Source organism: Halichoerus grypus, chromosome 1 (genome assembly GCF_964656455.1).
Source record: "Halichoerus grypus chromosome 1, mHalGry1.hap1.1, whole genome shotgun sequence".
Classification (NCBI taxonomy): Eukaryota; Metazoa; Chordata; class Mammalia; order Carnivora; family Phocidae; genus Halichoerus; species Halichoerus grypus.
The window spans coordinates 16,541,790-16,552,668 of record NC_135712.1 but is presented as its reverse complement, the minus strand read 5'-3'; the positions used below and the strand labels follow the sequence as shown (position 1 = coordinate 16,552,668).

Genomic DNA, 10,879 nt, shown 5'->3' with positions numbered 1-10,879 from the left:
ACTTAACCCAAGACTACATAGTAAAGAATTTTTCCAGGATTGAAACCCAGGTCTGTCTGCTGTCAAAACCTGAAATCTACCTACCACCCCACCTCCCCAAAGCCTCACACCACTTTCTTTCCAGCCTTGCACAGATCTCAAAATGCCTTTGTCCACTCTCCTGTCTTGGTAGTACAGTGGAATGTCAGAGTTGAAGCATTTTTTGATGTGTTGGGACCAGGACTCAGGACTGTTGCTCTTGATCATGAATTTTTCTTGTACAGGTCTGTGTGTGTAAATGTTTTAAGTGAAAAAGACTGTCCTAAATCTGTATTGCTGATAGGACATGTCCTTGAACACTACCTTCACCATGATTTTAGGCATGGACCATGCAAAATTGATCCACAAGTCAATGCACTTATGTCAACAAAAAGCACATCCAGGCCTTGGTCTGCTCTGGCCCATTGCTCCTCAGTACCTCCACAGACCCAAGACAGGATTTCCATTTGGGAACCAGGAGCTTTGCAAAGGAACTGCATTGGCGTGTGGTAGAGTACTGGAAGTTTTGTCAGAGCCAAGACTCACTGGGCTCAATTGTACACAGATACTGATGCTCAGTTTCAAATACAGTGGAAGCGGAAGATGGACAGATTGTTTTGCTGTGTAGTGGTTTCATTCCGGGGAACTCTCTTTGAAGTTGAGGAGATGGATGCCTGTAACAGATACAGAGTGCAGAGTGCAGTCGAGAATGGTGCTCATGTGTCACTCTTGAATACTTTCAACTTGGCTATTTTTAAGTCAAATGTCTTCAAATATGTCAAAGACACTTGTTCTAATTAAGAATAAAGGCCATGGTAAGTTGGGATTTTTTTCTAACTAAGCCAATTTTTTAGCTCTTTAAACACAATTGAATGCATCTGGAAGCTTTTGTTCCATTATGAAAACCACATTTTTCCATCCTCATGAATGGCCAATCCAAATTCCCCATGTTTAAATATTTTAACACATATATATATGTAAATAGATAGTCTATATATGTGTATCAGTGTGAGTTAATTTGTATGTTTATGTTTATATCAATACCAAGTATGGGAAATGTTCATCTCAAGGCCAGTTTTACAGGGTAAGTCCTAAATACTTTATTAGTAAGTATTCCAACTAGGATGTTCTTATTTCAATGCCAAAATAGAGAAGAAATAAAATTATGATAATTATATTCCATTACAGGTATTTACAGTATTTTGGACAAAGAAAATTCCCATCTTGATCTATTAGTGAATTTTTAAGTATAATAAATTATCTTTGGCCAACTTGGCTAAAGCAAAAACTCGTAGAAACACATACACATACATACTCACACAACTTGTTTCAGGATAAGAAAAAAGAAATTGCTTGTCACCTTTGAAAGGAGTATTGGCCAGTGCCAACTGGAACATCCAAAAATTTGCAAATGTAGAAGGTAAACTCGGAGTTGTAAGAGATATACAAGACATAGCATTACAACAGTTAGTCACTCAATCCCAAAACACTGAGAATTCATTTGACCAGGACTTTTAAGGATGGCAAAAACTGTGTGGGCATCAAGGACAAAGGTGATCATGTTATAAAGGGAGGTACAGAGACTGGAAAAGTTCCATATCCATGGAACTGTAAAGAAACCTTCCTGACTAGAATTCAGTGTCCTGAGTAGGATGGGGCCAGCTTCTGAAATATTCAGTTCAAAGGTATTCAGATTGGACTGGGGATTGAGGTTTAGTTAATTTTGGGTGTGAATATGGTATATGATATGGTATAGATGGTGCTTGAGGAAAAGTGATGTCATCATCAGGGTCAAAAAGAGATTAGCTAGAATGTTTTCTAACACCAAAGACTATGTTAGGTTCACCTGATAAATGCAAACGTAACACTCTGCTTTCTTCATTATATTTATCATGCTTAAACTTCTATGTCTACCTTTGTCATTAGACTGTAAATTTCATGAAGGCAGGACATAGTAGTGGCACATAGTAGTTTCCCAATATATAGCTTTGAATAAGTAAACTTACAAATGAATGAAGCTATTATTGAATACAGACCCATGAGATAATGAAGTCTTGAACTACAATTATAGATATTAAAACAGAGAAAGATACTATAAACATTGAAAATTAAATTATCAGGGCACCTGGGTGGCTCAGTCGTTAAGCGTCTGCCTTCGGCCCAGGTCATGATCCCAGGGTCTTAGGATCGAGCCCCGCATCGGGCTGCCTGCTCAGCGGGAAGCCTGCTTCTCCCTCTCGCGTTCCCCTTGCTTGTGTTTCCTCTCTCGCTATATCTCTCTCTGTCAAATAAATAAATAAAATCTTTATTAAAAAAAGAAAAGAAAATTATATTATCATGATTTTATACAAAAGATGTGAGGGGGGAGGTGAGACAAAATGTTAACAGTTCGCGTCTGGATAGAATTTGAGAATTTACATAGTGCTTCCACAAATACTTAACAGTTTTGAGCTCTTCTTCCAAACTTAAGATTTATTTTATTTATTTATTTTTTTTTAGAGAGGGAGAAATTGTGGGGGTGGGGGGTTGTAGAGCAGAGGGAGAGAGATACCCAAGCAGATTCCATGCCAAGCGCAGATCCCTGATGTGGGGCTGGATCTCATATCTCTGAGATCATAACCCCGGCAGAAACCAAGTGTCAGGACACCTAGCTGACTGCACCACCCAGGCAGCCCTCTTCTTTCAATCTTAAATAACCAAAATATGTTGATAATCATTAACAAAATCCAAGAATTGAATTACAGCACCTGTTTAAAGGATATAATAAATTCAATTATGGCCAGGTTGAATTTGAAAAGAAGGCAGAATATTGAAATGTGAATGTTTTACGGAACACTTAAGTGAAAGGATGAGTCTAGACATATAAATTTACAGTCTTTCAGTCATGAAAAATCATGAGAAGCTTTCAAGTGAAAACCAGATCAGTTTAATAATGTGCTCATTCTCTGATTATTAAAAATTCACTTTAAGGTAGGTATCAACTGCATTGGCCAATCCATATATTCAAATAAACTAAAAATTCCTATTAGCTTCAAGCCTAATATGGTACTTTTTTTTTAATTAAAAGAAACTGAGTTAGAAATGAAGGCAATGTCCTCAAATCCAAGTTGTGGTTCTCCTACACTGATAAAGCCTGCTGATTAGTATTTACATTTCACTGGAAAGCCTCACTGTAAAATGCACTTTCTTCAGAGAGGAAGGTATGCTTGACTTTCCTCCAGGCATCAAGTACAATGCAGTGTTTTCTTCACAGTGGGAACATTTCCATGAAAACCCAGCAAACAAATACCTATCTCTTACACATATATATTATGCAGCCCTTTTGAGGCAACGAGTGTTAATAGAAATAAAATTCATATCTCTTTCTCTATTTCTTTCTCTATTTTTCTCTCTCTCTCTCCCCAAGAACTGAATCCAGAATCATGGTGCTATGTCCACAATTTTCTAAGCAAGTCACATAATTGACTCTGAAAAAATGAATCATGTACAATTTACGAAATCAAAACAACTTAAGATGTCTAGTCCTGGGCGCCTGGGTGGCTCAGTTGGTTAAGCAACTGCCTTCGGCTCAGGTCATGATCCTGGAGTCCCTGGATCGAGTCCCGCATCGGGCTCCCTGCTCGGCAGGGAGTCTGCTTCTCCCTCTGACCCTCCCCCCTCTCATGTGCTTGCTCTCTCTCATTCTCTCTCTCTCAAATAAATAAATAAAAAATCTTTAAAAAAAAAAAAAAAAGATGTCTAGTCCTATCTATGAACTATGAACACATACATCCTTTAAACTATATTCATATTCTGGGGCGCCTGGGTGGCTCAGTCATTAAGCGTCTGCCTTCGGCTCAGGTCATGATCCTGGGGTCCTGGGATCGAGCCCCACATCGGGCTCCCTGCTCGGCAGGAAGCCTGCTTCTCCCTCTCCCACTTCCCCTGCTTGTGTTCCCTCTCTCACTGTGTCTCTCTCTGTCAAATAAATAAATAAATAAATAAATAAATAAATAAATAAATAATCTTTAAACTATATTCCTATTCTTACAATCTGAGTTTTTAAAATTTCTATCAGTACTTTTTTTTTCAACTTTTGGTGAAGGAGTACATTTTTGGTTAGAATTGTTGCTTATAATTCACTTTTCTGGTTTTTGCACACAGAAAAAAAACATACTGAAACTTGCCCATCAAACATTTTGCAATTTAGCAAAACCTTAAAATGAAAAGTTTTCCAGAAGTTTTCAGTGAAAAAATATGATCAAATGGCTTAAGCCAAAGCCAAGATTTCAACTTGAGACTTCACCATTTTCTTGGGTTCTGAGGCTATTAAGAAAAACATGATAGGCAATTTGTAAAACTAAATGACATATTTTTTGGAAGAAAATGTCCTTAGATAAATTAGATTACAGTGACATTTCACTAAAACATGAACCACTAGAATATGGAATTTAATGGATGACATCTGACTTCAATCCCATCCAAGAAATTTGTTATCGGAAGTAGCTCAAGTGCCTCCACATGGCGCATGGCGCAGCCTCACCTAGAGAATTAGCTAATATAGCAGCCTCTGAGGACAACACAAAAGTGGTTCTCTCTCTCTGTCTCTCTCTCATTTTTCTTTTTTTTAATTAAAATATAATTGACACATAACGTTCATTAGTTTCAGGTGAACAACATAATGATTTGATATTTGTATATTTTGTGAAATGCTCACTCCTATAAATCTAGTCAACATCCATCAAACATGGCTCTTTTTGAGTTTTGAAAACAATATTGGACAATGACACATTTCAATCTGGTAACCATTGCTTTCTCAGTGAGGTCTTTCCCATCCTATATGGAATTCCATTTTGGAGCACAAGGTTAGCAGCCTTTTCTAACTCTTTCCAACCTTCAATGTTTCTCAGGAATACTCAGCTCAAAAAGCCTCTTCTTGTCTACAGGGAGAGACCTTCTTAAATGTGGAGTTGGCCTGCCCTAACAGGATGAAGATTCAAGAGTGCTAAAAGAGCTCCTGCATCTTCCTTCAAAACTGTCCTATTTGCCTGCTTAAATTCCTGCACAGAGAGATTACATTTAGGTGATTCTTAGAAAAATCTGTAGCTCATGACCAGAATGGAGCAGAAAAATGCTGGGAGGGAGAAAGGGATGAAAAACACATTCTTCAGGATTTTACTAGAGTCATCTTCCTCTCCTCCCTCCTCCCCTCTCTTGACCTCCTCCTCCTTTTCTTTCTTCCCCTCCTCCACTCTCTTTCCTTTTCCTCTTCCTCTTCTCCTCCTTCTCCCTGTCACTCTCTTCTCTTTCTCTCTCTCCCTCAAACAATGAGAATAGAATGCAGGACCAGTGAAGGGCAATGTTGAGCTCTGGGGACCATGAGCACTCCAGCATCAGTACCAAAGAGTCAGCAGAAGGGGAGCGGACTGAGCTCTAAAACTCTGCTCATTTCAATAAATATTCGCCAAAAAAAAAGTGCAGGAGATTTTATTTGCCTTGTGATTATTTCAAAACCAGGAGCAGGAGCATTTTTAATTTCTCCCTTGTTTGAACTTGGTACTGGAAAACCCAGAGTGAAGTCACTAGAATTGTAACTCGTCTAATATGGGATCTCATACTCATCTGCCTTCTGTAAAGCTGGGATCTTATTCATTAACACATTATAATTAGGTTTAAATGGAAGGGTCTATCAATTGTTCTTATATTTTTAATAGTATATGTTTTTTAGGAGCTGGAACAATGATCTCCAAAGCAGAGCACATAAATAATAGGGGGTACAAGGTACGAGATATTGAGATATGAGGACATGTAAGAAGTTATGTTGATTTTTATATTAAAAAGGAAAAATTAGGGGTGCCTGGGTGGCTCAGTTGTTAAGTGTCTGCCTTCGGCTCAGGTCATGGTCCCAGGGTCCTGGGATCAAGCCCCGCATTGGGCTCCCTGCTAGGCGGGACGCCTGCTTCTCCCTCTCCCACTCCCCCTGCTTGTGTTCCCTCTCTCACTGTGTCTCTGTCAAATAAATAAAATCTTTTATAAATAAATAAATAAATGAAAAATTAATTTCAACTAATATTTAAAATACAAATAATGACATCTTTCACTAGGCCTATATATCAGGTGCCACTCATCATGTTAAATATATGAAATCTCCAGAAGGGCATTTCATCTTAACAAGCAAACAGGAGTTGGCAGTGAAACCTTCACTCATGATCACTTTCAACTTATGATCAAATGGATCAATTGAGGCACAACTGTTCTAAGCCTCACAAAGTGGGAACATAGCTTTAAAAGATTTTGGGGAATTGAAGACAGTACTAATAATACGAGTAACAAGGAAATGGCAGAGCTAATTCCTCTTCTACTTTGGGGGCAAGCTGTTTTTCAATCACATCGTGAGATGAAAAAATAATGGCAATTTTCATCAGATATGACAAAAAGCCCTGCAACTGAAACTGTTTTAATTTTTTTATTAAGTTTTTTGTTTTAATTCCAGTATAGTTCAAATACAGTGTTATATTAGTTTCGGGTGTACAATATAGTGATTCAACAATTCTATACATCATTACTCAGTGCCCATGATGATAAGTGTACTCTTTATCCCCTTCACCTATTTTACCCATCCCCCCACCAACCTCCCCTCTGATATGCTTTTATTTAAATGAGTAGCCTCAGCTAAGTTATTTTTTTAACAAGAACATTTTTTACTTGAAGCACATTTTAGAATACATGGTTCTAAAAGATATATATAAAACATTCCATCCAAGGAAAAATAGAATACACATTTTCCTCAAGTACACACAGAAGAATCCCCTGGTTAAATCACATAAAAAGAGACATAATAAATATTACAAATTTAAAAAGACTGAAATCATACCAAGTATATATTCCAACCACAATGGTACAAAACTAGAGATCAACAATAAAAGCAGGAAAATCTACACTGTAAATATTAAATATTTAATATGTAAATATTAAACAACACACTACTGCACAAACAATGGGCCAAATATGAAATCAAATGGCAAATCAAAATATGTCTCAAAACAAAAGAAAAAGAAAACACAATATTCCAAAACCTATGGGACACAGCAAAAGTAGATGTTAGAGTGAAATTTATGCTATAAGTGCTTGTATTAAGAAAAAGTTTCAAATAAACAATTTAACATTACACCACAAAGAACTAGAAAAAGAAGAAATTTAGCTGAAATTTACTGGAAGAAGGAAATAACAAAGAAAAATCAGAAATAAATAAAATAGAAACCAGAATAAATAACATTGAAGGTAATGAGCAATTTTTCCAAAAATAAATAAATAAATAAACAAACAAAATTGGCAATGGCAATGCTTTAACTACATTAACTAAGGAAAAAAAAAAGAGAGGACTTAAAAACCAAAATGAGAAATGGAAGAGAAAACAATACAACAGATAACCACAAAAATACATAATGTAATAACAGATTACTTATAAACAATTACATACTAAGAAATCAGATAACTTAGGTGGGGAAAAAAAACAGATAATTCCTAATAATACACAAGTTACCATGATTGAATCCTGAATCCTGAATCCAAGAAATAGGAAATCTTCTTAACCAATAACAAGAATGAAAGTTGAATTAGGAATCAAAAATCTCCCAGTAAAGAAAAGCCCAAGACCACCTGATTTCACTGGTGAATTCTACCAAATATTAAAAAAAAAAATTAAAGACAGTTTTTATCAAAATCTTACAAATAATGGAATAGAGAGAAATCATTCAAAATCATTCCATGAAGCCAGTACCACCCTGATACCAAAGCAGGATAAAAACAACACAAAAACAAAAGTCTAGTTTGTCCGACTTAAGTATTCCTACTCCGACTTTCTTTTGACATCCGTTTGTTTCTCTGCCCCCTCACGTTCAATCTGCGGGTGTCTTTAAGTCTAAAATGAATCTCTTGTAGGCAGCATATAGATGGGTCTTGGTTTTTTTAATCCATTCTGATGCCCTATGTCTTTTGATTGGAGTGTTTAGTCCATTTACATTTAAAGTAATTATTGATAGATATGTATGTATGTATTTATTGCCATTTTATTACTTGTTTTGTCATTGTTTCTGGAGAGTTGCTCTGATCCTTTCTTGTCTTTGTTGTTTTTGGTCTCTCCTTTGCACTCAAAGAGGCCCCTTTAATATTTCTTGCAGAGCTGGCTTAGTGGTCACAAACTCCTTTAGTTTTTGTTTGTCTGGGAAACTCTTTATCTCTCCTTCTATTCTGAATGATAGCCTTACTGGATAGAATATTCTTGGCTGCAGATCTTTCCCATTCAGCACTTTGAATATACCATGCCACTTCTTTCTGGCTTGCCAAGTTTCTATTGAGAAATCTCTGACTAGCCCTATGGGTTTTCCCTTGTAAGTTAAGGACTTTTGTCTTGCTACTTTTAAGATTTTTCCTTTAAACTATATTTTGCAAATTTAATTACAATATGTCTTGCTGTTGGCCTGCTTTTGTTCTCTGTGCCTCCTGGATCTGGAGGTCTGTTTCCTTCCCTGGATTAGGGAAGTTTTCTGCTATTATTTCTTGAAATTAATTTTCTGCCCCCTTTCCTCTTTCTTCCTCTTCTGGGACTCCTATAATATGAGAAAGTTAGTATGTTTGATGGAATCACTGGGTTCCCTAAGTTCCCTATTCTCATGTTACATAACTCTTCTTTCTCTCTTTTGTTCCACTTCATTATTTTCCATTATTTTGTCTTCTAGGTCACTAATTTGTTCTTCTGCTTCTTCCAGCCTGCTGTTTATTGCATCAAGCCTGTTTCCAATCTTCTTTATTGCATTCTTCATCTCTAATTGATTATTTCTTAACTCTTTTATCTCTGTTTTAAGGGTGTCACTGATATCTTCTATTCTTTTCTCAAGCCCAGTGAGTATCCTTATGATTGTTGCTTTAAATTCTCCATCAGGCATGTTACTCATATCTGTTTTGCTTAGATCTCTGGTGGTGGCTTTATCTTATTCTTTCATTTGGGAGAAATTCCTCCATCTTAGCATTTTGTCTAAGTCTCTGTCTTCTTCTGGTGTTAGAAAAGCCAGTGAGGTCTCATGCTCATGAAGAAGAGGTCATATACTGTCCAGGGCCTGTCACTTCAGGGAGTGTTTTGTGTGCTGTGTGCACTTTGCTGTTGTGTTTTGGCTGCTCTCTTCTTTAGGCCAGTTATCTACAGAGGCTCTTCTTGCCTGCTGTAGACAGTGTTTGGTTCCTGGCCTAAATGTGGCATGTTTTTACTAGGTGTGCTTGAGTCTACTTGTGAAATGAGACTTGACACCAAATCCACCAAAACTGAGGCCCTATAGAACTTTCTGGTCAAGAGACATGGTGTGGGCAGGGGCAGGTGCTGGTCTTCTGGGGGAGGGGTCTGCATACTGGGACTGAGGCAAGCTTGACTGAGAAAGGCAGTCCTACCAGAGCACAAGGTGGTGGGGCTTTGTGTAAGCAAGTTAGGCAGACAGTGTTGGCACTGTGCTGCCTCCTGCCAGGGGCTCCGTGCCTGAGGGGCAGGGGAGGGAAATGGTGCACGCCAGTTCCCCTGTTCCCAGAGAGGTTTCTCTATGAATGCTGCCTCCCAGGGATGCTCTCCCAAAAGAGAGAATAATCTCCGCCTTGCGTACCCTGGGTGTTCTTCAAATCGCCTTTTCCATGCTGTCTGCTCCTAGATTGTTTGCCTGCCTTTTCTCCTGGAGCAGGGCAGTGCCCTCAGGGGTCTATCTTAGCCAAGCCCACTGACCTTTAAAAATCCAGGCCTTAAGCCCCCTTGGTTGCAAGGACTCACAAAATTCAGCCCCTCTTGTTTTCCAAGCCAATGGCTTTGAGGAAACGTTCTCCTTATGTGTTCCCCTATGCTCCTCCCTCTCTCTCACTCCCTCTCTCTCTCTCTCTCTCTCTCTCTCTCACACACACAACTCCCTCATGACCTTGGCTCCCTCCCCTCCACAGCACCCAGATCCATTCCTCCCCTAAACTACATCTCTGCACTTCCTACCTTCTTCAGTGTGGCCTTTTCTCTCCCTTTAGTGTGAAGTTTGTTCTGTCAGTCTTCAGGCCAGTTTCTGGGGTATTTAGAATGACTTGATAGTAATCTAGTTGTGTTCATGGGATGAGACAAGCCTAAGGTCCTCTTACTCCACCACCATCTTTGATCTCCAAACCTTGTAACTATTTTTAGAAGTCATTTGAAATTAAGGATATATATTCACCAGTATCTGGGATGAACCTTGCCTCAAATGTATTCACTAAAGAAAATAAGAAGGGCACCATCACAATTAGCAAGACTTTAAAAAATATTGTTGACCTCATCTCATCCAGTTGAGTTTCTATTTTGTGTTGTTTTATATAAAATAAAGCTCTCACTTCACCTTTTAGATTTGAGAAGAAATTGGGTTTTTTGTGTGAAAAGTTATCTTATAATAATAATAGATTTGTAATAAACTGTAGAGGTTTTTGAATTCTATTACCTACTAAATTCTCTCTAAAACTTCCATGATACACTTACCTGACTGAGTTACCCAGGTGCCCTGCCATTCATTTTTTATATGAAAATTTGCTATATTGGGCATCCCCTTTGTGGGAGAGCTCAAAATTATCAGAAAATTCTTTTACCAAGTTGATTGTTGTGTCCTTACAACTTCTTTTTCTATTTCCCAGTCATTCAAATATTTCCCAGGTTGACTTTTACCAGTTCTGCCTATAACCTGGTTTCTTGTTTTGGGTTTTTGTTTTGTTTTGTTTTGTTTTGTTTTTTACACACTTTGCTCTTTGCTTTTCACCTCTGGATGGATTTCACTTTGCACCTCTCTCACTCTAAGAACTCACAGTATCCTTGGATGATATCTAACCAGTGTAACAA

At 37.8% G+C, this 10,879-nt stretch overlaps 1 protein-coding gene across 1 annotated transcript in view; it reads right to left on the bottom strand.

Annotated features, from left to right (window-relative positions):
• Positions 1-228: 228 nt before the first annotated feature.
• The window catches only part of LOC144379080 (uncharacterized), a 217,304-nt gene continuing 206,653 nt past the window's right edge, over positions 229-10,879 (bottom strand). Inside the window, exons 6-7 of the transcript XR_013441261.1 lie at positions 2,144-2,299; positions 229-692 (exon numbers count right to left, since the gene is read on the bottom strand). The gene's annotated coding sequence lies outside the window, so the exon portion shown is untranslated. The remainder of the gene's footprint in view (positions 693-2,143; positions 2,300-10,879) is intronic.